At 48.4% G+C, this 27,359-nt stretch overlaps 1 protein-coding gene across 4 annotated transcripts in view; it reads right to left on the bottom strand.

Annotated features, from left to right (window-relative positions):
* VCF1 (VCP nuclear cofactor family member 1) overlaps positions 1–27,359 on the bottom strand; it is a 71,808-nt gene that overhangs the window by 41,283 nt on the left and 3,166 nt on the right. The window lies entirely within an intron of this gene.

Raw genomic sequence — 27,359 nt, 5'->3', positions numbered from 1 at the left:
TTTCCATGCAAGATGACAGGCCGAACAGAATGGTTCTGCAACTATACATTTCACCGTCCCCATCCTTTCCTCAACCGTATTTATTTTGTTCGGCAAAACTCCCAAAGGGCATTTTTTTGTTTTTAATGGAAGAGTGAGCAGAACAGGATTTACAGTTTAAGACTGCGGAGGCTTTCCTATTAAGGTCTCGGCTAGCGTAGGCTGCGCACATGGCCAGTCTCGCTGGCGAGATTTAATGTCTCTGAGTAGCGAGCTTAAGCCCCGCCCCTCTTCTACATTGGCTGGCCTCCTAAACGGCAGCAAGCCATCAGAGAAGAGGTCCCAGTGACGACATTCTTTCCATCTAAGCCCTGTCCTTTTCAGACTGGGGGGCGTGTTTTGACTGTTTACATCCTAGAAAGAAAGTCAAAAACACGCCCCCAATCTGAAAAGGACGGGGCTTACAGACAAATGGAGAGCGCTTGTTCTTCGAAGCAAAAATCGGTACGTTTATGTTGCAAAGTCCAGACTAGTAAGAAAACATGTAATATATCACAAACTAACTTGTTTATTCATGATCATTTGAAACAAATGAACTTTCTTCGCGTATCAATAACAGATCGGAGATCTGCATTAGTCACGACTATTCCTAGTTGAGGTTATGTTGGGGGCGCACTAGTCCAACATGGCTGCTTCCGACGTACGGCATCTATCTCACATCGCACGCACCAGCCCTCTTGCATGTCTTTCTTCTATGTCCATTCTGTATACCAGCCGAATGGAAGTGGGTGCCGCGTGACGTCAAGCACCGGCTGTCCGGCGGAGCCAAGCTGGTGGCATGTCCTGCTTCACCTTCGCAGCCATGGCCGCCATCTTGGCTCCGCCGGACAGCCGGTGCTTGACGCGAAGGTGAAGCAGGACATGCCACCCCCCCCGGGATACGGATCCATCGACTACAAGAGGCACCTGCCTCGGAGGGGGCTCTCCGGTATGTTAAGGAGACATCCAGGATTTGAATCGAGGGAAAGTGGCGGCTAAGGTGACCACCTCCCCTCAGAATGGTTGCTATATCCAGTCCTGGACTTAAGTGTGGGAACCTAGTTTACCCTATCATACCTTTTACAATTTTCTGAAAGTTCACAACCTTCGTGTATGCAATGACAGAGAGAATAGGTCACACTAGGTCCCTGCGTGGACACCTGCTACAGGCCACTTTTTGCCATTCCGACATTTGTAGTCCTGCTGTGTTTTTATGATAAGTTGTAAAAAATAACTTAAACGACTGCAAGATCTGCTACACACATGAACCTGCTACTCTCTGATGCACTTGAAGTTTAGCAAATGTCACACAGCATTATAGAAGAGGGGGTACAGCAAGATCTGACACGAGAGCGCTGCACCCTACAGCGAGGTTTAAACGATGATCTCTGCCTATAGGGTCCCCCTGGGCTCTTTAGGGAGAGCAACGAGCGGCGCCAGCATGCGAGAGCCCTGGCTGTGCCAAGCTGTAGGTAGGGGAGGGGAGGGGGGGGGGGTGTGTGGGTGTGGGTGTGTGTGTGTGTGTGTGTGTGTGTGTGTGTGTGTGTGTGTGTGTGTGTGCGTGTGTGTGTACAACCATGAGTCCGTGTGTGTGTGTGCGCAAAATGTAGGTGTGTCAATGTGTGTGAAGTTGCATGAGCGTGCCGGTGTGCAAGTATGGGTGTGTGCACGAGTGTCAGCGTGTGATTAAGTGGTGGGTGTGAGTGACGCCTGTGTGCAAGTTGTGAGTGTGTCCGTAAGTTGTGTGTGTCGGCGTGCGTGTAAGCACGAGTCAGTGTGTGCAAAAGTTAAGGTGTGCGTGTCAGCAAGTTGTGTGTGCATGGAAGTATGAGTGTGTGCATGTGTGTCAGTGTGTGTGCAAGTTGTGTGTGAGTGTCTGTGTGTGTGTTAGCACGAGTCATCATGTGTGCAAGGTGTGGGGTGTGTTTGCCAGTCTGCTGCGCTGTGTGTCTCTGGGCCTCGGCAGACCCCGGCTGTTCTCCAGTCCAGGCGAGTAATGCGTTCTCTTCCAATATCCTCAGCCAGCCTCCTCCGTCACTCCCTCCCACTCCCTCCTCTTGCAGCCTCTCCTCTCCAGGGACAGCGGCCCTCTCCTGGCCCATCCACAGCCCGCCCCACAACATCACCCAGCGTCCCGCGTCACTGCTCCTCACCAATATCAACAGCACTAACTAGAACAATACGGTACAGTGCATTTAATTCTTCGCGTTACTACGATCGATGCTGGCCTGTGCGCTCTTTATGTTTTTAGTGTGAACATTTTATTTACTTTTGTGATTTCATATAGCGCTAACAAGGGCCGGAGGCATATGAGCGCTTTACAGTGAAGCAGAACATGTGAATAACAACTAGACCTGGCCTTTACGTAACGGATTAGTTGCCCACATGACTCACGTTACTTCTGACCTGTGCTGTATCTGCTCTGTGTTCCTTTGAACATTACCGACAAGGCCTCACTTTCTTTTTTTGTGTCATAATTTTTTATTGGAATTCAAAGATAGGCAATTTCATAGGTTACAAAACAATATAATAAATATACATCAGTATGTGACAAATTATATACACCTGTAATATATTAAGGAAGAGGAAAAAAGGAGGGAAAGGGGAAAAAAGGAGAAGGGAAAAAGCTATATATAGGGAGGGAAAGAAAAGAGAATTCGAATTTCAGGAATCGCACAGAAAGGGGGTCCACACCTGCTAGAATATTTTTTCTTGGTCTTGTATCCTATAAATGACCTTTTCATAGGATGCTATCTGTATCATCGCAACCATCAAGTCCTATTTGGAGGGAGGGCTAGGTGATTGCCACAGCGTTAAAACACAAAGTTTAGCAGCAGTAAGTGCAGTGTATAAGAGTCCACTTTAGAAGTTTTCCTTCTATTTCACGACCTCAAAGTCATGTAGCAGAATAGTGGCAGGTGTGAAAGGGAGTGAAAGAGGAATAGTTTCTAGTAGTGTAGATCCTATTTGCTGCCAAAATTGTTTTATAAAAGGACATTAAAAAATTATATGCAGGAGGTCACAATTAGCTTCAGCTTCAGGCCTCACTTTCTATCATTTATTTTTAACAATAATAGCCAGTAACCCCTCAGATCTCTGCTGATATAAATAATACAATTATTACTGTCCAGTACTACACCTTTGCAAATACATTTTGTGAAATATTGGCCAGGTCACATATTTTTAGTTTATATGAACAATATTGACTGTGGTAAGGACCAGTGCACGACTGACAAGCACACAAACATGACAATAGTGTGTGCAGCTGTGACGAGGAAAGTGCTCCCGTTGGTGTGTGCGACTGTGCAGTGAGGAAACTGTGCTCCCGTTAGTGTGTGCATGAGGCCAGTCAGTGGGCGCGCACGCTGGTGAGCTCAAGCTAGGGTCACACACGCGGGTCTACAAGTCTGTCCATCCATGGAGCAGTGCACTCAGAAGAGGTGTGTGTGTTTGTGTTATTGTTGGTGCTGGTTTGTGAACTATGCGAGTAGATTTGGCTACGGCGTGCCTGGGTGACTGACTGCATGTAGTGATTGTAGGGGTGACGTCTGTAGGAGTCTGTGGGTCGGTTTGTCTGTGGTAGGTCGGTGAATCTGTGGCACAGCAGTGTGTGTATATGGGTCTGTGGTAGGTCGGAGTGTCTGGAGGGGTCTGTGGTACGTCGCGGTGTTTCAGTGACTTTGTGGCACAGCAGTGTGTCTAGATGAGTCTGTGGTACGTCGCTGTGTCTAGAGGGGTATGTGATAGGTGGGTGAGTCTGTGGCATGCCGGTGCAAGCCTCCCGTAGTTCGGTGTGTCTGGATGTGGCTTGCTGTGCCTGTAGTGTGAGAGACAGCAGTGTGTGTAAGAAAGATAGCAGTGTGTGTGTGTGTGTGTGTGTGTGTGTGTGTGTGTGTGTGTGTGTGTGTGTGTGTGTGTGTGAGAGAGAGAGAGACAGCAGTGTGTAAGAAAGATAGCAGTGTATGTGTGTGTGTGTGCGAGAGAGAGAGACAGCACTGTGTGTAAGAAAGACAGCAGTGTGTGTGTGTGAGAGAGACAGCTGTGTGAGAGAGACAGCAGTGTGAGAGAGACAGCAGTGTGAGAGAGACAGCAGTGTGAGAGACCTTTTATTATGTTTTGGCATTGTTATTTGTAATGTCAATAGCTCAAACTCGCGTAAATACGTGACCTATTGCATTGCAAATGCAATAGGTCTCGCATTTGCGAGAGATTAAGCTATTGGCATTATAAATGACAATGCCATTTATTTATCTGTTTTCAAAACCAACACATAAATAAAAAGTTTGTCATTTACAATGCCAATAGCTCTAACTTTTGCAAAGGCGAGACCGTTGCATTGTAAATGCTTCTTGCCATATTGGAAGCAGGGAAAAAACAGAAACAAGAGGTGGCCCAGTCTAGTCTCCTCTGGGCTCCATTCAATCAATCAATCAATCATGGACATTTATATAGCGCACTACTTACCCGGAGGGTCTCAAGGCGCTTGGGGGGGGGGGGTGCTGCTACTGCTCGAACAGCCAGGTCTTGAGCTTCTTCCTGAAGGAAAGGTGGTCTTGGGTCAGGCGCAGGTCGGGAGGGAGGGAGTTCCAGGTCTTGGCGGCCAGGTGGGAGAAGGACCTTCCTCCTGTTGTCGATCTTCGGATGCGGGGTACGGCGGCGAGGGCGTGACTGGCTGATCGGAGGTGGCGTTTGGGAGCGTAGAAGTTGATGCGGTTGTTGAGGTAGCTCGGGCCTTGGTCGTGTAGGGCTTTGTGTGCGTGGGTGAGGAGACGGAAGGTGATTCTTTTGTTGACGGGGAGCCAGTGCAGGTCTCTCAGATGTCCGGAGATGTGGCTGCGTCGGGGGATGTCGAGGATGAGTCTGGCTGAGGCGTTCTGGATCCGCTGGAGTCTCTTCTGGAGCTTGGCGGTGGTTCCGGCGTAGAGGGCGTTGCCGTAGTCCAGTCGGCTGGTGACGAGGGCCTGGGTGACCGTCTTCCTGGTCTCGGTGGGGATCCACCGGAAGATCTTTCGTAGCATGCGCAGGATGTTGAAGCATGACGAGGAGACGGCGTTGACTTGCCTGGTCATGGAGAGGGAGGAGTCCAGGATGAAGCCCAGGTTGCGTGCGTGGTCTGTCGGTGTGGGTGCGGAGCCCAGGGCGGGGGGCCACCAGGAGTCGTCCCAGGCGGAGGGCGAGGAGCCCAGGATGAGGACTTCCGTCTTGTCTGAGTTCAGTTTCAGGCGGCTGGTCGTCATCCATTCGGCTACAGCTTTCATCCCTTCGTGAAGGTTGGCTCTGGAAGCGGCGGGGTCGTTGGTCAGTGAGAGGATCAGCTGGGTGTCGTCGGCGTAGGAGATGATGTTCAGGTTGTGTTGGCGTGCGATGGGCGCGAGGGGGCTCATGTAGACGTTGAAGAGGGTGGGGCTCAGCGAGGATCCTTGAGGGACGCCGCAGATGACTTCGGTGGCCTCTGACTTGTACGGTGGTAGACAGACTCTCTGTGTTCTTCCGTCGAGGAAGGAGACGATCCATTCCAGTGCCTTCTCTTGAATTCCGACGTTGCTGAGGCGTTGCACTAGGGTGCGGTGGCAGACCGTGTCGAATGCGGCGGAGAGGTCTAGGAGGATGAGGGCCGCTGTTTCTCCGTTGTCCATCAGGGCTCGGATGTCATCGGTGGCAGCGATGAGGGCGGTCTCGGTGCTGTGGTTGGCTCGGAAGCCAGACTGTGAAGGGTCGAGGGATACGTTCGTCTCGAGGAAGGCGGCCAGCTGTTTGTTGACGGTCTTCTCGATGACTTTGGCTGGAAACGGGAGGAGCGAGATGGGGCGGTAGTTCTTGAGTTCGGTGGGGTCCGCTGTTGGTTTCTTTAGTAGAGCGCTGAGTTCGGCGTGCTTCCAGCTCTCCGGGAAGGTGGCGGTGTCGAAGGAGGTGTTGATGATGTCCCGCAGGTGGGGTGCGATGACAGTGTCGGCCTTGTTGAAGACGTGGTGAGGGCAGGGGTCGGTCGGAGATCCGGAGTGGATGGAGTTCATCATGCGGACGATGTCATCGGTGCTGATCGGAGTCCAGGCGCGGAGGTTGGTGGTGGGTGGCGTTGCTGCGGTCGTTGTGTGCGATGGTTGACTGCTGAAGCTGTTGTGTATGTCCGCGATCTTGTTGTGGAAGTAGGAGGCGAGGGAGTTGCAGAGGTCTTGCGATGGGGTGATGTCGTTGTTTCCTGCGTTGGGGTTGGAGAGCTCTTTCACGATGTTGAAGAGTTCCTTGCAGTTGTGTGCGTTGTTGTCCAGTCGGTCCTTGAATGCAGTTTTCTTGGTGGCGCGGATCAGTTGGTGGTGCTTCCGGGTGGCCAGCTTGAGGGTGGTCATGTTGTCCGGTGTTGGTTCCCTTCTCCAGGCCTTTTCGAGGGCTCGGCAGTTCTTCTTGGAGCTCTTGAGTTCGTCGGTGAACCATGGGGCTCTCTTGCTGCCGGGTCTGCTGGGCGGGGTCCTCAGAGGGGCGAGTTCGTCCGCGCAGTTGCTGATCCACTTCGTGAGGTTGTCGGCGGCCTGGCTGGGGTTCGCTGAGCTGGCGGGAGGGTGCTGACTCAGGGAAGCGGCGAGCTGGTCGGCTGTAATCTTGTTCCAGCTTCTTCGGGCAACCTGTTGCTGGTGGTGGTGGGTCGTCGTTCTTCTGAAGGTGAAGTGGACGCAGCTGTGGTCCGTCCAGTGGAGTCCTGTGGCGTGGCTGAAGGCGATGTCTTTGCTTGATGAGAAGACGGCGTCGAGTGTGTGTCCGGCGAGGTGGGTGGGGGTGGTCACCAGTTGCTTGAGTCCCAGGTTTGCGAGGTTTTCCAGCACGGTGGTGGTGTTGCGGTCGTCGTTGTTCTCCAGGTGGAAGTTGAGGTCCCCGAGGAGGACGTAGTCGGCTGAGGGGAGGGCGAGCGGGCTGATGAAGTCGGCGATGTCCTCGCTGAATTGTGTGCGTGGTCCCGGGGGTCTGTAGATGAGGGTGCCTCTGAGGGTGGTCTTGGGGTTGACGTGGATCTGGAAGTGCAGGTGTTCAGCGGGTGCGATGGTGTCGTCGGTGTTGGTCGTGATGCGGATGGTGTTCCTGTGGATGATGGCGATGCCTCCTCCTGTGTTGTTGACGCGGTCTCTCCGGATGATCTTGTAGCCGTCCGGGATGGCGATGGCGATGTCGGGTGCTGAGGAGGCGTTCATCCAGGTTTCCGTGAGGAAGGCGACGTCTGGGTCTGTGGTGTCGAGCAGGTTCCAGAGCTCGACGGCGTGTCTGTGGACGGAGCGGGTGTTGAGCAGGATGCACTTCAGGTGGCTGCTGCTGGAGTTCGGCTTGGTGGGTGCTGGTGCAGTGCAGGTCCGGGTGCAGGAGAACTTGCAGGACTGGCAGATGAAGGGTCCGTGGGTGCGTCTCGGGGTGGCTCGGTAGCATCCAGGGGTTCGGCCGGCGTTGAGTGCGTTGAGGGTGGCGGCGTCGTATGTCCGTCGGGTCGTCTTCTGTCGGTGGGGGCCAGGGGTCCTGGCACTGGGCGCGGTCGGGCGCAGACGGGCTTACCTTTGGCGCACCTTCGGCGCTCAATCGGTGCTCCCGCTGCGCGCGTCCGCTGCGCGGTCGCTGAGGGGGCGTCATAAGAGGGGAGCAGGGAGGGCGGGTCCGCCGGGAGGCGGGAAGGGGTTAACCAATCGTGTGGCGGGGGGGCGGGGGCCGCAGGCAGGAGGCGCGGGAACGGGTCCGGCAGAGCGGGCGGCCCAGCGGCGGCTGGGGCGCTGCTGGCGGCGTCGGCGAAGGCTCTCGGCATTGGCCTGTCTTTGAGGGGCCTGTCGCATGCTGCAGGAGAAAGTGGCAGATTTTGAGGCTCTTTGATCCTGCCTACTCTCCCCAACAGCAAGACGACAGGAGTCTGGTCCTTGAAGTCCTGGACTTGGCAAAGCAGTATCCTACGTACAGGTGGAGTAGACGGTTTTTATTGTATGTTTAGCCCGGCCTACTCTCCACAAGAGTAAGACCACAACATTCTGGTTCTTGAAGTCTTGGGCTTGCAAAGCAGCAAGATGGTTTGCTTATAAAATATTTTCACTTTACAACACGAAACACTGACGCTCTCTTTCAAAAAGACTACATAGACGCATAAGTCCTTCCGATGACATTCTGACCATCACTCCAGACGAATGTGCAGCACAGAAAGACGGTGTAAACGCAGGCCAACCATAAAAACTACATTTACTAATGCATAATTGATTTTTATGAAAGAATGAATGGTGTACTTATAGAGCGCACTGCCATTCCCAAAGGAGCATCCTGCCGCTAAGCGGCCATGAATGTGGCTACATAATCCAGAGTGACCCAAGAGGAGTGTGCTTCAGAAGATTAGCGTGTAGCAGTGCATCAGAAATGCTAAAAAGCCATGTCTTGAGCTGCCTTCTAAAGAGAATTTCCAATTAGATAAATCTCAAATACGTAGGGAGATGATTCCAAGCCTTTGCATCCAAGAGCATAAAGGATTTTCTACCATGTGTTTTAAGTCTGAACGCAGGAGGTTTAAGAAGGTTGGCTTGTGAGGACCTAAGTGTTCATAGAGTTGTGTGGTGTGCGACTCTGAAAGTTAAGTATTTTGGACCCAGTGCTGAAAGCGAATAAGTGGATTTTGAAAAGAACCACTTTGTGCACTGGCAGCCAGTGTATAACTTCCAGGGCTGCTGATGCAGAGGAATGTTGAGGGAGTTTTAGTACCAGTCTGGTTGCAGTGTTGTACCACCTGTAATTTCTGAATAGTTTGTTTAGATTAACCTGCATACAAACTATTACAGTAGTCCATTCTAGCTGTCTTTCTTACCGCTAGTGGGAGGTACTCAAATAACTTTTTCAGTGATTTTATTAGACTAAAACATGTTCCTGTTAATGCTATCATTTGTCGGTGAAATAACAGAGTCATCAAATTTTACTCTGAGGTTTTTTACGACCTAGACTGTGGCTGGTTGAGGAGGAGAGGAGTTGTGCCACCATAGGGCCGGATCAAAGGAATTGGACTTCGAGTAGCATAATGTCCATTTTGCCAGAATTGCAGTTTAGGTGATTACTTGCATCCACTGGATGACTTCAGTTAGTTTTTAAAGTTTTTCAGAGCCAATAGTCTCTATCCAACGACAAGATCAGCGGTCTCTCGTCGGCATAATATGTGGCTTGAATATCAAAAAAGGTAATCAAATATATCAGGGGGGCCATGTAGATGTTAAATATTGCCAGGCTGAGCGAAGAGCCCTGTGCTACCCCTGAAGTGAAAGTCTTTTCAGGGATAGAAAAGATCCTAACATAAACGTTTGTCTGCGATCTGAGAGGAAGGATTTAATCCAAGACAGTACCAGATGAGACACTCGATAGTCCTTGACACACTGCAGCAGGAAGTCATGGGAGATGGCTTTGAATGCAGCTGATGGCTCTAGAAAAATCAGCACTTCGTTTTTCCCCTGCATCCAACGTGAACTTTAACATATCTGCAACTTCCAACAGAGCTGACTCTGTGGAATGTCTTGGATGGATTGGATGCATTCCAAACATACTTTTTGTAGTAAAACGTTCTTTTGCACCTTCATTCTTTGGGTCTCACCTACTGGACAACTTTCAGCTGTCTGTTGGTGAAAGCTTCTTGTGCACCATACAAAAGAAGAAAAAAAACAAAAACGTACAGTGGGTTTAGAGCCCACCCACTACTTACCAGTGGTTGGTTTTGTCGTTCATTTGCTTGCTTCTTATTCAATGCTTGCCTTCCTCTTCTTGTATTTGTCACTTTTCTGTAACCTAACCTCATACCAGCCTTTTGTTAGGCTGACTTGAAACCCCTCCCGCTCCTCAAATAAACATACCTCCCACATCCCCGCTGCTACCCAGCCTTCTGTTGCTTCCTTCCTCTTGCGGTACAGCAAATGCACTTTTTCTTTTTGGAAGGTTTGTCAACAGCAATTTGCTGATGGGTCGCTCATCAATCAAAAATATCCTTTCTGTGTCTCCATTGCTTCCTCGTCCCCCGCCAACTGTTTCCCCACTACCTGTTTTTGGAAAATGCGCTCCACCCATTTTGTCCACCAGGAGTTTTCGCTTTTGACTACCCAGTATTTTGTACTTTAGCTGTGACGGAGAATCACTACCAGAGTATCACTCACAGTAAATTCACTGCAACTGGACTGAGCATGTTACCTGTTGCGCTCGTTATAAGAGAAGGCTGCTGCTGAACAGCTAGAGCAAGAAGGACTGGGCTGGGTGCACACGTATGCGCAGGCTGCACCTGTGAGACGGCTGTGACATGCAGCCTTGTAATTCCGCACAGGTAGCCTGTAGCAGAAGGGAATCTATATGCAAAATTGGAAATTACCTGGATTAAGCCTTATGGGTGTAGGTATGTAGAGCTTTCTGGGAAAATTGTAGTTCTTTCACTGTATTATACATATATGCGATATCTGCTCTAAAGTACAATTTCGCACTACTTAGGTCAGCAGGGTCTAGCAAACCAGCAGGGTGAAACTGTGGTAAAACATGCACGTAAAGTTTGAATACCCGTTTCCCAATAACACACACCGAAATTTTATGGGACTTCAGGAATTACTATATTTCTCTGGCTCAGCTCACAGTCAGTCGCTAGGCCTTTGTTCTGTCCTGCTAGGTCAAGTTAATTACGTTGCTCCCTAACAAAGGAAATAAAGTCCTCTCCATACAAAACGAGCAGTTTCAGTGATTGGCTCTTCCTGGAAAAGGAATGGGTGTAAGGTAATCTACATCGGATATTTAGCTTGTCACACTGCACTTAGGATGAGTCAGCCCAGGCCCACTACAACAAAAGTGTCAGAGCCAGACCTCTGGAGCCAACACAGTAGGGGCTTGCCCTTTAAGTTTTGGTGGGAAGAGACCAGGCATTGCTATCAGCTAGGGGAGGGGGGGGGGGGGGGGGGAGATCTAAAGGCCTCAGTAGAGCTCTTGCAAGAGAAAACTTTAAGTCACTATTATGGATTGTCCCAGAATGCCGTGCAGGAGGGTTGGGAGAGGGATAGAGAGACGACCAGGCATCATATAATTGGCCTGGGTGTCTGGTCTGTAAACTATGCTAACAGTCATTAAAGTGAAGTACTTTTCACTTCATAAAAAACAATGTTTAACACAATTGTTTATCACATAATGTTCATGTTGATCGGTTCGACAAGCTTCACTGAAGTCACTACAGAATAACTTTGAATGCTGCATTATTGTTTTTTTTTATATCTTGCTCCCCCAAATAGTGATAGGCATCCTTCAGTAACAAGCTAAAGAGAAGCGGGAGGAAGACGTAGCATTTTGCACTCCCTGTTTCAACTCCATAGTGAAGTATGTGAATCATCTGGAGTACAGGTCTATAAATAGGTAATGCTTTTTTGTCAGTTTAGTTCCTCACTGCAGTAATGTATTGAATAAGGAGCATAAAATATTACAAGGTAAAGCAAATCTCTAAAAACAAGTTAAAACAATCATCAAAACGGTGTTTTAAAGATTTGAACAAGTCCACTGACAGAACGAGTTCAATCAGGAAAAATAATGAAAAGTCTTACTATAACGACACCTAGACTGTATGCAATTTGCCCTATACATCTACAGTTAATTGCTACCACCAAAGAGGATCTCTGGGGCAGCAGCAGCTGGTCATTAAGGGTGGATGGGCCCACCCTCCTGCAAAACCTGACAAATGTCTATTCTCCTGCAGCAAAAGTAATCATCTTTCCGGATTACACTCCCTAGGCAACATCGAAGGGCTTCATTCATGAATATTAAAGAATCTAAGGGAGCAAGATATTAAATATGCTCACCTTTTCTGTTAAATCGAAGATTTCTACTAACCAGCACACATACTTTTTCACCGAGCCAGACAATGCATGAAGTTGGATAGAGCAATGTAACACCAGAGGAGCACCCTATACAAACAGCAAATATTTTCATAAAACTCTTGAAGGAGTTCTAGAAAACACAGAGGAAACCGGCAACAGTACCTAGCATCCTGTAACAAGCCCCCACAGTCTACAGCACAAGAAGAAGTGGCAATAGCTGTAGCTGCAACACTGCGAGATGCTGGCAAACACTGCTTCAAATAAGACTCTGAAGAAACTGAATGTAAAGGGGAATCCATGATAACCAGGAGCAGCACAAGCTCATTCTCGCCTTCTCTAGGGACTCCGCAGATTGCTGAAGGCTTAGGCCCTTATTGCGATATAAGGGCTAAATTCCAATCTCTGTGCAACACTTCTTTGCATAAGAGATTGGAATAACGAGTTGAGTGATAATTATCACACTTTCAGAGTTTATTCCTCAAAGTCTAGCAGGTCAAACCAGCCAAAATCTATCTGGAGAAAAGGCCCATAAAAAAAAGCAAAACATGAGGAATTCAGGGTGTTAGAAACAGGCAACTATAATTAAAAAAGGCATAACAATATACAGAAATGTAGAGAAGTAGGAGGGGCAGCGACTGTGGTTTCCACTAATTGTATCCTATCGACCACTAAGCAATAATGGCCTGAGGAACTAAAGAACCACTTACCGGGACAGCTTACTATGTGTAAGGGAAGGCGCTAATCAGCTTGTGAGCTGCTCTTGCCCACCGCATGACTGCATAATCAGTATTTGGCACAGAGCACATAAAGAGTAAGCCTGGGCAGAGTTCACAGAGTTCCACCATGTGGATCTCTGCGAAGTGCCCAAAAAACTCTGCTGCGATACGCGGAGCTCCGCAAGCAGCAGAGTGAGTTAGATGAATGCTGTTCACTGTGATTTTCTGCGCCGGGTTTTTGTCTGCACTGTACTATCATTGCGAACGGCACCATGCACGCGCAAGCGGGCGCTGCTTTCTTTCTGCTGCTAGAGTAGATTTTTTACCCGAGTGGCAGCTTTCTCAACGCTAACAGACGGTTTCTCAATACAAGCGGTCGCGAGCATACGCGACCAATCGCAATAATAAATCTGACCGCCCTTGATTTTTCACGCTTGCCAACTTGACATTGACAATAGCGAATGCTGTGCGGAGCAGAGTTTTTTGGAACTCCGTGAGCTCAGAGTAACGCGGAGTGCGGAAAACTCCGCAAAATCCACGAGGAGAGGGAGTTCACCGCCCAGGCTGATGACTAAACACCAGACGATTCAAGGAAAGCTTACCAGGAACATCAGGAGTCAGGAAACACAGTACCGAAATAACCATGAACACTCACAATAAATATATAATCTTGATCCACCAAATAAGGGATGTGGGTGTGACAAGCAAGAGATACAAAATACATTCCATGCTCAAAAGAAATGAGGCACCTATAGTTTTCCTTCAGGAGACATACATGACTGGAATAGAGCTCACAAGAATACAGCATAGATCAAGGGATGACCGTTCTCCATCACTTTTTCAAGTACACCACGATTTGAGTTTCTTCGGAGGTTCCAATCATGATAAACGATAAACCTGCAAACCCGCAGTGGAGGTTTAAAATAGAAAGGGCAAATTACATTGACATACTTACTGGCCTTCGCTGTCTAACAAGTAAATGGATAGGGTAGACCTGCCCATACAATAATGGTTCTGTTTGCTCCCCTCCCAGAGCAGTTGCATGGCCCGGGGACCTCCCTATTCCCCCCGGGGCTGGCTCAATAAAGTGTCTGGAGGTCGTCGGCACACCATCTGTTTCGCTGCGCAGGGGTACGGTGCATACTCTCACACCGCAAAGTAAACACTGCTCCCAATGCCAGCTCCTGCTGCATCCACGGTGGGTGCAAGGAGGGAAGCTGGTGGGGCTCTGGTCATCCTCTAACGAGGGACCTGCTGTTCAGTGCCCCAGGGCACCCCACTGTAAAAACAAAAAACAGAAGGGACAATGCCAGTTCCTGTGCCCCCCCACCCCCCAAAAAAAAGAAGAAGCGCCTGTGGTGCCCCAGGGCACCCTGTAAAGAAAATGATGGGAAAAAAATGCAGGACCAAAGGGCCGCATGCAGTCGGAGCCGCAGGGGTCCTGGGCCTCCCCTGATGGCCCCATATAATATATAAAAAAAAAAATTTAAAAAAAGAAGCAGTTGGTGTCCTAGTTGGTACCAGGACACCAAGAACAAATTATTAATAAAGAAAAAGTGGAAAGGATGCTGTTCCAGTCTGTTTCACCCACTGCTCCCAGGATCCACTAGCCAGGATCCACACTGTACCCTGCTCCCTCCTAACAGGGTCCGGCAGAATTTGGTGCTCCAGTTTCTAGGTCAAATGGTTTTGATTCTACCGGATGAGGTCTCCTCATCCAGCATGGAGATTGGCACAGCCCTAGACCCCAGTCCTGGTACAGACAGGCAGAACTCATACTGAGCTTCTCTACACTATGTATGGCTTCAGTTAAACAATTTGGGAGTCTCAAGCCCCCCTTTACAATCCATTTCCAAACACAAATGTGATTTAGTGTCTTTAACTTTGAAGTTTGTGTTCTTGGGGTTGCCCATTTTGAAGTGTCCAATCCTATATTAAGATCTTACTTCAGAGAGCAATCGGTCACTGCAAGTGTCTCCAAATCGGATAGCCTCAAACATAGGCCATGGGAGCGACGCAAGGTTCACACTGGGATATCAGCCTCAGCGATATGTACATGAAAAGGTTATTCATGACCCTCAACCATACTCTCTATCAGCCCATCCCCTTTCCGAAATGGGTCTAGTCCTTTTGACCAGTGACCGCTCTTAAAATCAAAAAGCTCTGTAGAAGTGCATGAAGAGCCTGGCTCTTACTTCCTCCAGACTGTCATATCCAGCTCTCAGGAATGCAGCAATCGACAATTCTGTCTGGGGTAATCCTACACAATCCCCATGTACTGTACCTTTCACAGACACACATACATTCCAGCACAAACACAAATGTGCACTAACTCATATACTGAGTCACTTCACAGGAACACATACATTACAGCACACACACGCACCCCTCGCACTGTCCGTCATGACATACAATACAATGTAGGCCAAGAGGGAGTTAAGCACACAGCAGCAGAACTTTACCAGAGTGGGCCAGGAGGCACCACTCCCAAGACACAGGTAAAAAGACATGCTCACTCTACTGATCACTAAAACTTATAAACACTGTATGCTGCCACCACCGGCCTCGTACTACTGAACTCCTGGTGGAGGCAGTAGCCTTCCACCACTTGAGGGTAGTGCTTTTGGGTGCCCATTTTAGTCTCAGCAAGACTGCAATCCATGAGACAGGCCAAGGTCATGGCACATACGAATGATCAGGGTTCGCACATGACCAAAAATTGTCACTAAGAATCCAGATATTAACAGAGCTGGGGAACCCTGGGGACGAGCACACATGCATTATGCAAAGGACTTTTCTGTCCCAATAGTATAGTATTGAAATCATTTAATGCTTTCCATATCCTGAGAGGCCTAAAGTTCTCTGTTGATTGCTGAGTGAGTAGTGCATGTGTATAATTTAGAGAACACTTTATGACCAGGAGGTCAAGCTGGAAACATGCCGAACTCAGCGCCCTCCTGAAGAAACCCACAGCTGACCCCACCGAACTCAAAAACTATCGCCCTATCTCACTCCTTCCATTCCCGGCCAAAGTCATCGAGAAAGCTGTCAACAACCAGCTCACCGCATTCCTCGAAACCAACAAATCCCTCGACTCCTCACAATCCGGCTTCCGAGCCAAGCACAGCACCGAAACCGCCCTCATCGCAGCAACAGACGACATTCGAACTCTACTGGACAATGGAGACACAGTCGCCCTCATCCTCCTCGACCTCTCCGCAGCCTTCGACACAGTCTGCCATATCACCCTTCTACAGCGCCTCAAAAACATCGGAATCCAAGGAAAAGCACTGGAATGGATCACCTCGTTCCTCTCCGGAAGAACCCAGAGAGTCCGCCTTCCACCATTCAAGTCAGAGGCCGCTGAAGTCATCTGCGGCGTACCTCAAGGGTCCTCACTCAGTCCCACCCTCTTCAACGTTTACATGAGCCCCCTCGCGGCCATCGCACGCCAACATAACCTCAACATCATCTCCTACGCCGACGACACTCAACTGATCCTATCACTCACCAGAGACCCTAACACGGCCAAAACCAACCTACACGAAGGAATGCAAGAAGTAGCCGAATGGATGAAGCACAGCCGTCTGAAACTGAACTCAGACAAAACAGAAGTCCTCATCTTAGGTACCTCCCCCTCCGCCTGGGACGACTCTTGGTGGCCAGAGGCCCTTGGAAAAGCACCCATCCCGACGGACCACGCACGGAACCTGGGCGTCATCCTAGATTCCTCACTCTCGATGAACAGACAAGTCAACGCCGTTTCTTCATCTTGCTTCAACATTCTTCGCATGCTCAAAAAAACATTTCGCTGGATCCCTACAGAAACTAGAAAAACAGTCACCCACGCTCTGGTCACGAGCCGACTGGACTACGGAAACACCCTCTATGCCGGCACCACCGCAAAACTCCAGAAAAAACTACAACGCATCCAGAACGCCTCAGCCAGGCTCATATTAGACATCCCGCGTAGAGAACACATCTCTGATCACCTGAAAAACCTCCACTGGCTCCCCGTCAATAAGAGGATCACTTTCCGACTCCTAACCCACGCACACAAAGCACTCTACAAAATCGGACCCGAATGCCTCAACACACGACTATCCTTCTACACCCCCTCCCGCCAACTACGATCCTCCAACCAAGCCCTTGCCACTGTACCTCGCATCAACAAAACCACCATGGGAGGTAGATCCTTCTCCTACCTAGCAGCTAAAACTTGGAACTCACTTCCCACTCACCTTCGCCTTACTCAGAACCACCTAGCATTCAGAAAGCAACTCAAAACGTGGATATTCGACAAGTAACTCCCCACCCTTCTACAAGCGCCTTGAGACCCTCTGGGTATGTAGCGCGCTATATAAATCTTTTGACTTGACTTGACTTGAATCCCTTCCATTTTTTATCGGATTCCTAGCTGCTCTTCTGTGTATGATTGAAAGCATGTTGGTTGTAGAATAATGGCCTGTGAGGGGAAAAATTAAGTATAGTGTGAGAGGACTGGAGTTTTCCCCTTCCGTGGTAAATTAAATGCTGATTTTAATAGAGCTTGCCAACATAGTGCAGTGTATTATACATACTCCTATGCATTATTGTATTTCTATGTTCTGAAGCACTAAACACTGATTAGGCAGAGCTTTTTAAAGAAACTTGAAAACCTTTGACCGGACTCATTTTGCTTTTCCCCATGGCACTGGCCTCGCTTTAGGACTAATTTATAAGTCTCTTTCATATGTACTGCCTCGATCCTATGACATGTCCCCCAATGTGTCCATCTACTCATCTCTCAGTGATACTGCTCCATTATTTAATCTTGGTAGTTTTTTCTCCACACTGGGCCCTTGGTCTAACTTATGCCCTTCAAGTGAAGCTACTCCATTTTGCAACCCTCCCCTGTATGATACTGCCGACTGTGCGCACCTCCTCTTCAGCAGTAGTGTCCACAGCTCCTAACCCCTGTACCATCTGCTGAGTCTTCTCTGCACCTTACGTTACCTTCTCTGTGTTCTGCACCTTACGTTACCTTCTCTGTGTTCCTATCACCTACTCTGACTCTTGTATTCCTCCAATTAATACTGTCTCTAAACTTTTGCGACCTTCACCTTTCCCAGGTCCATTGGCACAATCACCCTTTATCGGGCAGCCCCACCCCAGATGCTCCTTTAACATGCATCTATCCCCTCCTTTCCATTTGGTGTTTTTCTAGCAATATGGCCACTGGAATTATGGGATGCTGTGGCATTCTCTGCAAACATGTAATTATCGTATTTGCTATATAATCCGCAATCTGCTACACAATTTGAAGATTTTATCTAAAAAATAATTCCATCTCAGACATAACAAAAGTTACTAAAATGTTGCCAAACGTTTTGCTGAGCAACAGAAGACACGTTGGAACGGTTAACAGGTTTTCTTTCGTTTGCTGATCGCTCTGCTTGGGTTTTAACTTGATAGGAGTGAGGTGAAACCGTTACCCAGATAATTTTAGTGCGTATGAGGGACAAAACAATACTAAAACAAAATAAGCCTCATTATGCTGTATCATTTATTAAACCATGACTCATTTCAATCGTCCCAGTTGCACATTTCCTGAAGGCCTATCTAGGAGTCTCTCCCCATCTCAATCGCCCTTTTGTTAGTCCTCTCTCTAAATGCTGCCGTCTCATGAAGCCTCTCTAAAAATCTAATGGTATCGCCGATTAACTATTCCTCTCGCATGGTAAAGCTACGCTGTATTCTGACGTACACCCTCTCAGCTACAAAGTGCCCGCTTCATGGCCTCCAATTCCCCCGAAGTTATGTCTCTCCCACTTTACCAGTACTCCCACACTTTCGATCAACACTAACCCCTGCCCCCCCCCCCAAAAAAAAAAAACGTACTCCCCCTCTTCTCCTTGGATTACTGAGCCACCAAAACCAGAATGGTCTACTCTTCTTCCAAAAAGATACACGCCTTTCTCTCCCAGTGGTCCTGCCCATCAAACTTTTAGGTCTCATGCCTTTAGTGCACCACTTTTCCAGTTCTCCCCGAAATACTGCTTTCCCCTTTTGCTGTTTCCTCTTACTGTACTGATACTACTACACTAACCGTCTCTTCTACCAGAAGAACTGCCCTAACATTCCTCTCCCTCATATACTTGTGGTACTGTTCCACTAAACTGTTCTTCTTGCCTATGCGACTCTCTCCTGCTCTCCTCTCCAGCAGTACTTCCTCATACAAGAACCAGTTCCTTCCTGGCATTAAAACATTACATCTAATAAAGGTGGGTGAACCACTGCAGGCTCACGCTTGGCTCAGGTCGAGGCACTTCATGCAACAAGAATTAAAGACAAAGCATGAACCTTTAAGGTAAAACAGGGGCAAGGACAGGGCTTTAAGTGGGGGCTGAGTCCCCCCAGTTTTTTTGGGGAGGCCTCGAAAGGGGGCTCTATTTTCAGGCGTCAAAGGTAGGGGGAGCAGATGTCCCGGTTTTTGTTTGGTGTTACTAGTGTGGGTAACATGTCTTGATAGTGAAATACAGCAAATTTCGTTTTTCACTTTTGAAAGGCTATCTTGCCCATAGGATAACATGGGGAATGCTGTGTGACATGTTTACCAGCACTGCTTCCCGTTTACCAGCACTGCTTCCCATTTCCCATAACAGCAAGATAGACATATGGACTCTGGTATCCCTGAACTCAGAATTTAATAACACATCCTTTAGCAAAGATGGTTTTTAAATTCTAAGTTTGGAAATAGCACTTTTAGAAAGTGGCTATTTTCCTGTTCAACCTTTCTGTGTGCCTCTGCCTGGTTTTGTATTGACTATCTGGTTTGTGAGTGACAGGGGCTGGGGGAGGCTCCAGGAGGCTGGCTGCGTCAGCACAAGTCTCAATAGACCCATCTGCATGTAGAGTGGTGGGAGGAGTAGCACCTGGGTCTCAATAGTGCTGTGCCTGCCTGCCACAATGCTGGCTCCACCTCCTGCAGTACGTCTGATGGCCCTGGCCCACACTCACAAAGGAAGAAGAGGTGCACTGGCAGAGTGCACCCAGAACTGGTTTAGATTGGGTCCAGGACCCCTCACACAAGAAGAACAAGACTTTGGGGTATAAAAGTAGGACCGTAGTCGTAACCAAGATCAGTTCAACGAAAAGTGAAATGAGATCCACAAAGAAACGCGCAGGAAGAGCGAGCAGTAGGGCTGAAAAATATAACTGCCATGGTAATACCAGCATTTTCGATATTGCCACCCAGCCCAACGGAGACAGTGGGAGAGATGTCCATAACTGTATAGATTGACGCACTGAGCTTAGCACCATATACACATTCCGCTCCAACAAATCACTGTCAGTGTGGTATACCTGTATGTCAACCTGCCACTGAAGTCGAGACTAGGGCAGTCCACTCCTGTGAAGCCAAGGGATCGGACGGAGGGAGAACAGGTAGGACTTGGCCCCGAAATCATCCGACAGTGTCATCAGTGCAGAGAGCGTGTCACAGACATCACATAGGTTTATCAGAGCGTCATCTGCATATAAGGACACTATCTGATGAGCTCCATGCACCTCAATACTCACCCTCTCGCCCACATGTGCAGCTAAGAGGCCAATGGTTTCATGGTCAAGGCAAATATCAACGGCGACAGAGGGCAGTATTTCTGGTGTTCCGGTGAATGTCAAAAAGGTCAGATATCAGTTGCCTCAGTTTGACTCTCATACTTGGATGCCTATAAAGGGCCTGGAACCAGCCCAAGTATCTCAGATCCACGTGCATTTCCTCTAGTGTTGCGAAGAAGTAGTCCCAGCCCAGGGTATTGAAAGCCTTTTCGAAGTTCAGCAACAATGGCACTGGCACCCCGCGTCCCCCTAGTCAGCCCTCATTAGCCGAAGGAGTCGGCGAATATTGCGGAAGGTGCTACAGCTGGGAAATAACCCATTCTGATCCACATGGACCTATGTACTGAACTGACCATGGAGAGGAGTCGATTGGCAAGGACCTTCCCAGAACCTTATAGTCAAGATTCAACAGTGAGAGTGGCTGGTAGCATCGAATATCCAGCGGGTCCCGGTTTGGGACCTACCACTATCTGGGCCTCGTGAAGTGTGTCAGGGTGGTGTCCTTCTTCCCGCACTTCATTATTGACCTACAGCAATTTTGGTGTAAGGATCATGCTGTTTCAGCGCTCCGTCTATCAGCTCCTTGTGTTTGCTTTGTTCGCCCTAAGTTGGCAGGGTATGCGCAGAAGTGTGTCCCTTGCTCACTTTGACACTGGATTCAAGCTAGCCTGGCTGATGAGGGCTGTTAGCCCGAAACCGGTCCCAGGATGCTCTTTTCGGTCTGGGAAGACATGGCTTGGCAGTTCGGGCTGGACTGTTCCCATGAGGCACAGGGTCAAGACCAATTTGCATATAGCTGTGTTTAACCTGGGGTGGCGAAGTGAGCTAAAGCACGATGATGGATTCAACCCAGATCTGTGACGGAGTGAGTGTCTGAAAAGTTTCAGCGCTACGTCCATCATCTCCTTGTGTTTGCTAGGATTACGCAGTAGGCAGCATAGTGTTCTCTGGGGAGGCCGTTAGTGCCCGGAGTCTTGTTACAAGCCATTTGGGAGATGGTCATACATATCTCCACCAGCTAGAGATGCATATCCAGTTATGCCCTCTTTAGCTCATTCAGGCGGGGAGGGGCAATCCCCGTAGGTAACTGTGCAATGCTGTCCAGGATGGACAAATCACCACTCAACACTGCTGGAGATAACGGAGTCTATCAAGGAGGTGACAGATCGTGGAGGGAAGGCGATGCTGGTATTATTGGATCTTTCCGCGGCCTTTGATACCGACGGTTTTAAATTGGTTTGAGTCCTTCCTGTCCGAGCGCCAACAACTGATCTGGGTCCCTCCTTTCTCAGCGGCTGTTCCTCCACTGGCAGTAGGTGTGCCACAGGGGTCGGTACTGAGTCCCACCCTTTTTAATATTTTTCTATCCCCCCTGGCTGAACTGGTGGAGCCCTATGGTGCCCGGATTGTGACCTACGCTGACGACACGCAGCTTCTTTTCACTTGTGATAAGAACACTGAGTTCGATGGCGATTCCATCAAGAGCTGCCTTGAGGCCGTTTTCTCCTGGTTTCAGCGTAACCAGCTAAAATGTAATTCAGATAAATCTGAAATTATCTTTTTCAGCGTTGCCCCTCATTGGAAATCCTGGTGGCCTGTGGATATGCATCCCCCTGGTAGCCTGTGGATATGCATCCCCCGTCTTCACCCACCCTGGTTGCTAAGAATCTGGGTGTCAAAATTGACAACGGATTAACTTTTAAACCCCAGATTCTCAGTCTGGTTGGCCAATGTTCCGCCCTGCTGCGTACGCTCAGGAAATTTCTCCCTTTCCTTTCTTTTTCTCACAGGAAAATTACAGTCCAGGCACTGATCGGCTCTAGGCTTGACTATGCCAATGTTCTTTATCTAGGGCTCCCAGAGTACCTTCTAGCTTGCCTGCAAACTGTTCAGAATTCTGCTGCCAGGGCCATTTTTGGCCTCAGTCGTAGGACTCACACCTCAGCCCTTCTTGACTCGCTCCACTGGCTTCCAGTGAGAAAGCGTATACTTTTTAAGACTCTAACCATGACTTTTAAATCCTTGCATGGTATTGGTGCTGTCTATCTTAGGAAACGTGTCCAATTGTACTTCCCTTCCAGAACTCTACGTTCTGCCACTCAAGCCCTGGCCATCATTCCAGCTACCAAGCGTGCCCGTATCGGGGGCCGCTCCTACAGATTATTGGCACCTCAGCTTTGGAATAAGCTTCCCCTTTCTCTCAGGAAATTAGACAATCTGTTGGCCTTTAGGAAGGGACGGAAGACTTGGCTTTACGGCCTTTAGTCTGCTTGTGTTTCCGGTTTCCTCTGCGGATCTATAGCGCCGGGACACTCTGCCTGAGTAGCAGTGCGCTCTACAAGACTCCCCCATAACATAACCTAACATAACCGCTCCATAGAGAGATCTCTCTCATGCACTGCTGATAGTCTCAAAATCACTTTCACTCAGATCTTGTCCCGCTTGGAACAGAAACTTGACTCCCTGGCTAATTACATAGCTCACCTAAGACAGGACATGTCTCAACAGACCAAGCTACCTAGAGATCACACCCCAGAGAGTTCTAAAGTACCCCCACTCACTGGCATGCCCACATCAGCCGCACATGATATCACCTGGGCCATTACTTCTCCAAGTCATTTGGCCCACAGACCCCATCGTGCCTAACTAACCCTTTCTTATTTTTCAGCCTCTGCTCTTAGTGAATCCTACATCACGAAGAACCTGACAATCTTCCAAACCCTCCTCCACTATCCTAGTAATTGTCTGCACAAATAGACTACCCTCAACTATAAATGAGCCCAGACCACCAGCTCAACTCACCACCATTCTAACTCTTCCTTCCTCCAAGGATAAGCCTTGCCCTCTCTCGCATGCTCCTCAACTGTAGATCAGCAGCAAAGCACACTACCAATATCGCTGAATATATCATCAGAGAAGATAAAGACATTGCTTTCCTCGCTGAATCCTGGCTTAATGACCACGCCACCCATATACTTGACCTACTAACCCCACCCGGCTACATTATCATTAGGCAAGACAGACCTAAGATATCGGGTGGGGGTCTAGCCATTATACACAAAATTGGAATTCAACTTTCCGCTTTAAGTATGGCAGAATACTCAACCTTCGACTACCTCGGGTGGAACTTATAAACAAAGGCTACCATCCTATGAAATTCCACACCATCTACCATCCTCCTGGTGAACTAGCCCTCTTTGTAGAAGAGTTATCAGACCTAATTACTCGGTACGCCCTAACAGACACGAACGATGTGTTCTTGGGAGATTTAAACATCCATTGGAACAACACAGAAGACACCTCAATCCGACTACTCACGAACCTCCTGGAAATTAATAACCTAAATCAACTCTGTAAGGAACCAACTCACATCAAAGGCTCCACCCGTGACGCGATTATAACGAAAAATGACCGTATCTCCCTCAGCTCCATCTCACCAATTGACTGGTCTGACCACCATCTAATTCTTTTCAACATCAATTTCCCTACCGGATCCTGCCCTGATGTTATGAAGAAACCTAAGCAGAAATATCAAACAAATCCAAATTCTTGAACTTAAATCCAAAATTCGTTATCAACTACAGCGTCTCCCCTTCTGGTCTACTGCAGAAGAGCTCACTTCACACCACAACTTATCGATATCGGATGTTCTCGACCAAGTGGCCCTACCTAAAGATCTTCAAAATCAAAAACTTGGTTTAATTCCGATCTCAACAGTGAGAGAAGAAAACTGACAAGCAGAAAGGACTTGGAGACAGAACCCCTCAATGTGTCACCTAGCACTACTTAGACCAACAAGGCTGTCATACAAAAAACACATCTTTAGAGAAAAAGCCTCCTTCTGCAACCAACTAGACTATGCAAAAAACAAACCTAGGGAACTCTTTAACATTGTTAAACAACAAACTACATCAGCTCCCTCTCCTGCTATAATCGCCACAAACAAAATGTGAAGAAATCGCTAGCTTTTTTGCTGACAAAGTGGCAAAAATTTAGCAAACCTTCTTGCAAGTCTCCTCTCCTGCCTCTGTCCTTTCCACCTTCACCATCCCACCTCCCCTCGCAGCTGATCCACCTCCACATACCTTTGCGGACCAAACGACCACAAAAAACCCAACGACTTCCTGAATCTTGCCAAACTAAAAAAACAACACCAACTGGTCGGACTTCAAACCCTTAACTGAATAGGAAGTCTTCAATATAATCATGAATCTAAAGCCAACGACCCACACCAAGGATCCCCTCCCATCCACGATGGTGAAAAATCTCAACCACATCATCGCCCCGTTCTGGACTCATCATCAACAAATCTCTCACCACGGGTTGTAGGCGCCGCTCTCTCTCCAACTAGGACAAATCACACCCGTTCCCAAAAATACCAGGGCTGACCCCAACGATCTCAACAACCTCAGAGCGATCTCCAACCTACGGTTCCTTGCCAAGACTTTGGAAAAATGTGTCTTACAGCAACTTAATATACGAAAATTCTCCCTCCTTGACACTTTCCAATCCGGGTTTAGGAAAGGCTGTAGTACTGAAACGGCCATGCTGAACATATCGGATGACATCCACAGAGCCTTAGACAAGGGTGACGCCTGCCTACTTATCCTACTTGACCTATCTGCGGCGTTCGATATGGTTAATCACCCAGCCCTACTTGAATCTTTGAAGTTGCGTTTCGGTTTGAATGGCACCGTACTAAAATGGTTATCTTCCTACCTATCTTCCTACCTTCATCACTGCTCGCATCAAAGCAAAATCAACTCTTGCCTGTCTAAACCCACTCTGATCCATCTTGGCGTGCCTCAGGGCTCAAGTCTATCCCCTCTCTTTTCATTCTCTTTATGGAACGTAATGCCACTCCACTGGGATGACTAAAACTCAACTCACCTCGTCCAACCCCCCCCCCCCCACCGCCCTCCCCTCCATGCCCCCCCTCCCCTCCCCGAGATCAGTTCTTAACATGATAGCTCGGCTGATCTCAAACGTTAAACGGTTTGAACACACCACTCCTGCACTTAGGAGCCTCAAATGGCTATCTATTGAAAGAATATGTACCTACAAGACAGAATGTATCATTCACAAAGCCCTTCACTCTCATACATCCAACTACTTAGAAAACAAACTGACAAAGGCAGGAACCACAAGGTCATTGAGAAGCTCCAATGCTCTTCTGCTCCTACCTCCCATTCTAAAAAAAGACAGCAACCAAGTTGCACTATTTTTATGGAAATGCTTCAAGTATTTGGAACTTCCTACTGTGTGACCTTTGATGGAACCCTTCCTTCGCTTCAAGAGAAACCTGAAACTCCTCCTCCTCAACAAATACTTTACTAAGATCCATAAACTAGGAGTCAAAGTATCGCTTGATCAGACCTAGACCCTCTGTCTGAAGCGGCGGTTCACTTTTTTTGCTTCTATGACTTTTAGATCTTCTCGAATTGTGTCTCTAGTGCTGGTCACTCTACAAGCACCTTTGATGAGTACCTTTTGTCTATTGAACTCTCGCCTCGCAGGGCTCGAAAAATTGTACTAGTCCTGCAGGTCTAGTACCTTGGAAAATCCCCTCGACCCAACTGCAACCTACTTGACCTCCGTCTCTGAAAACGGGGCAAAAGTGACAAGTTAAGATTTAAAGGCATCTTTATTGCTCATTCCCTTTGTGAGCAATACAAATGCCTTTAAATCTTGTTATCTTGTCACTTTTGCTCCGTTTTCAAAGACAGAGGGCAAAAGTTAGGACCTAAAAATAGCTTGTCCTCATCCATTATCCCTCGCAAATGCAAGCGGGCAAGTGGATTTGTCGAGCCCTGCCTCATATGTTCATTGCATGACTGTGTTACTGTATTCTATCACAATCATGTGAAGCACTCCGACACCTATAGGTCTGCCTAGTGCTATTTAAAATGTATATAATCTATAGAAATTCATAAAGGTAACACTGATATCCGTGTGGGTATTAAGGATTGCACGCAGGCATCCTGCCAGAGCAGTCACCCTCTCCATACAGTTGGATAAGGTGTTATATATAATTAAGTCACATCTCTAATTCCTGGTTTTCCTTCTGTAACTGGAGCAGAGGCTCAGTCCCCTCAGTGCACCGTGGCAGCTCAGTCTCTAGATGTAGCAGTTCCTGCTCTTTAGCCAGTATTTCCCTACTTAGAGTCTGATAGACAACCCTCGCATAGTCGTGATGCAGTGACCCTGCACCACAGTTTTGTATGCATCCCATTTGGATGCCCACCAGGACGTGGAGCAAGCATTGTGCTCGAAGTACCTTGACAGGTGCGTGGCCGAGTCCTCCTGAAAAGGACGGGGCGGTTCCAGAAGCAAATAGGTCTTTAGTTTCCAAGTCGGTATATGGTGGCGAGCGTGCCCCCCATCTCAATGACATCAGAAGCGAGTAGTGATCAGAAAACGTGCGCACCAGGTATTCCGTATGGGAGTGTGAAGGTGCCTATAAATCCACTACACATGGGGGGAGGTCTATTCTAATGTGAACATTGTGCACCGGGGAGTAGAAAGAGAACTCACTATACTGTGGTTGTTGGAGATGCCACACATCACACACCTTATGGCTAGTCCGCCAGTCCTGAAAATGCAGCGTCCTTCTGGGACAGGTCACCACCTCCAGCAGTGGGACTGATCGGTCATTGTTAATGTCTAGCATGCAGTTACAATTCCCTGCCCCATATGTTAGGGGTATGAGGGTCACACAACAGAGCCAGTGCGAGTCGGTCCATGAAGGCGGATGACCTGTGTTATGGGGCATATATAGCCACTAGCACAGCGGGCCTACCATCCAGAAGCCCCTCCACCGCTACATATATGCCCTCTGGATCAACCATGTGGGATTCCTGTACAAACTGCACCCCTGGGGCTTATCCATACAGAGACAGTGGTGCCATACACCAGGCCCCTCAATTTCATGTGGAGCTGTTGCAATTCAGGTACATCTCTTGCAGGAACGCCACATGCGTGTAATGTCGCTTAAGGCATGTGTGGCTGTGGTACCGCTTAATTGGAGTGGCCATGCCCCTTATGTTCCAAGTCAGTGGTTTGTCTATGGGGTCAAATTCTTGTTAGGTGTACCCATATAGTATGTGTAATGTTAAGTGGAGGGAGGAGACCCCAATATGCGGCCCTCATTAATCTCCCCATAGTGAGTGTCAACAGTGTGATTGACGATCAGGCAATCATGTAC

The sequence above is a fragment of the Lissotriton helveticus genome, chromosome 7, assembly GCF_964261635.1.
Source record: "Lissotriton helveticus chromosome 7, aLisHel1.1, whole genome shotgun sequence".
Taxonomy (NCBI): Eukaryota; Metazoa; Chordata; class Amphibia; order Caudata; family Salamandridae; genus Lissotriton; species Lissotriton helveticus.
The sequence above is the reverse complement of the archived record's forward strand: the minus strand, read 5'-3'. Positions and strand labels throughout refer to the sequence as shown.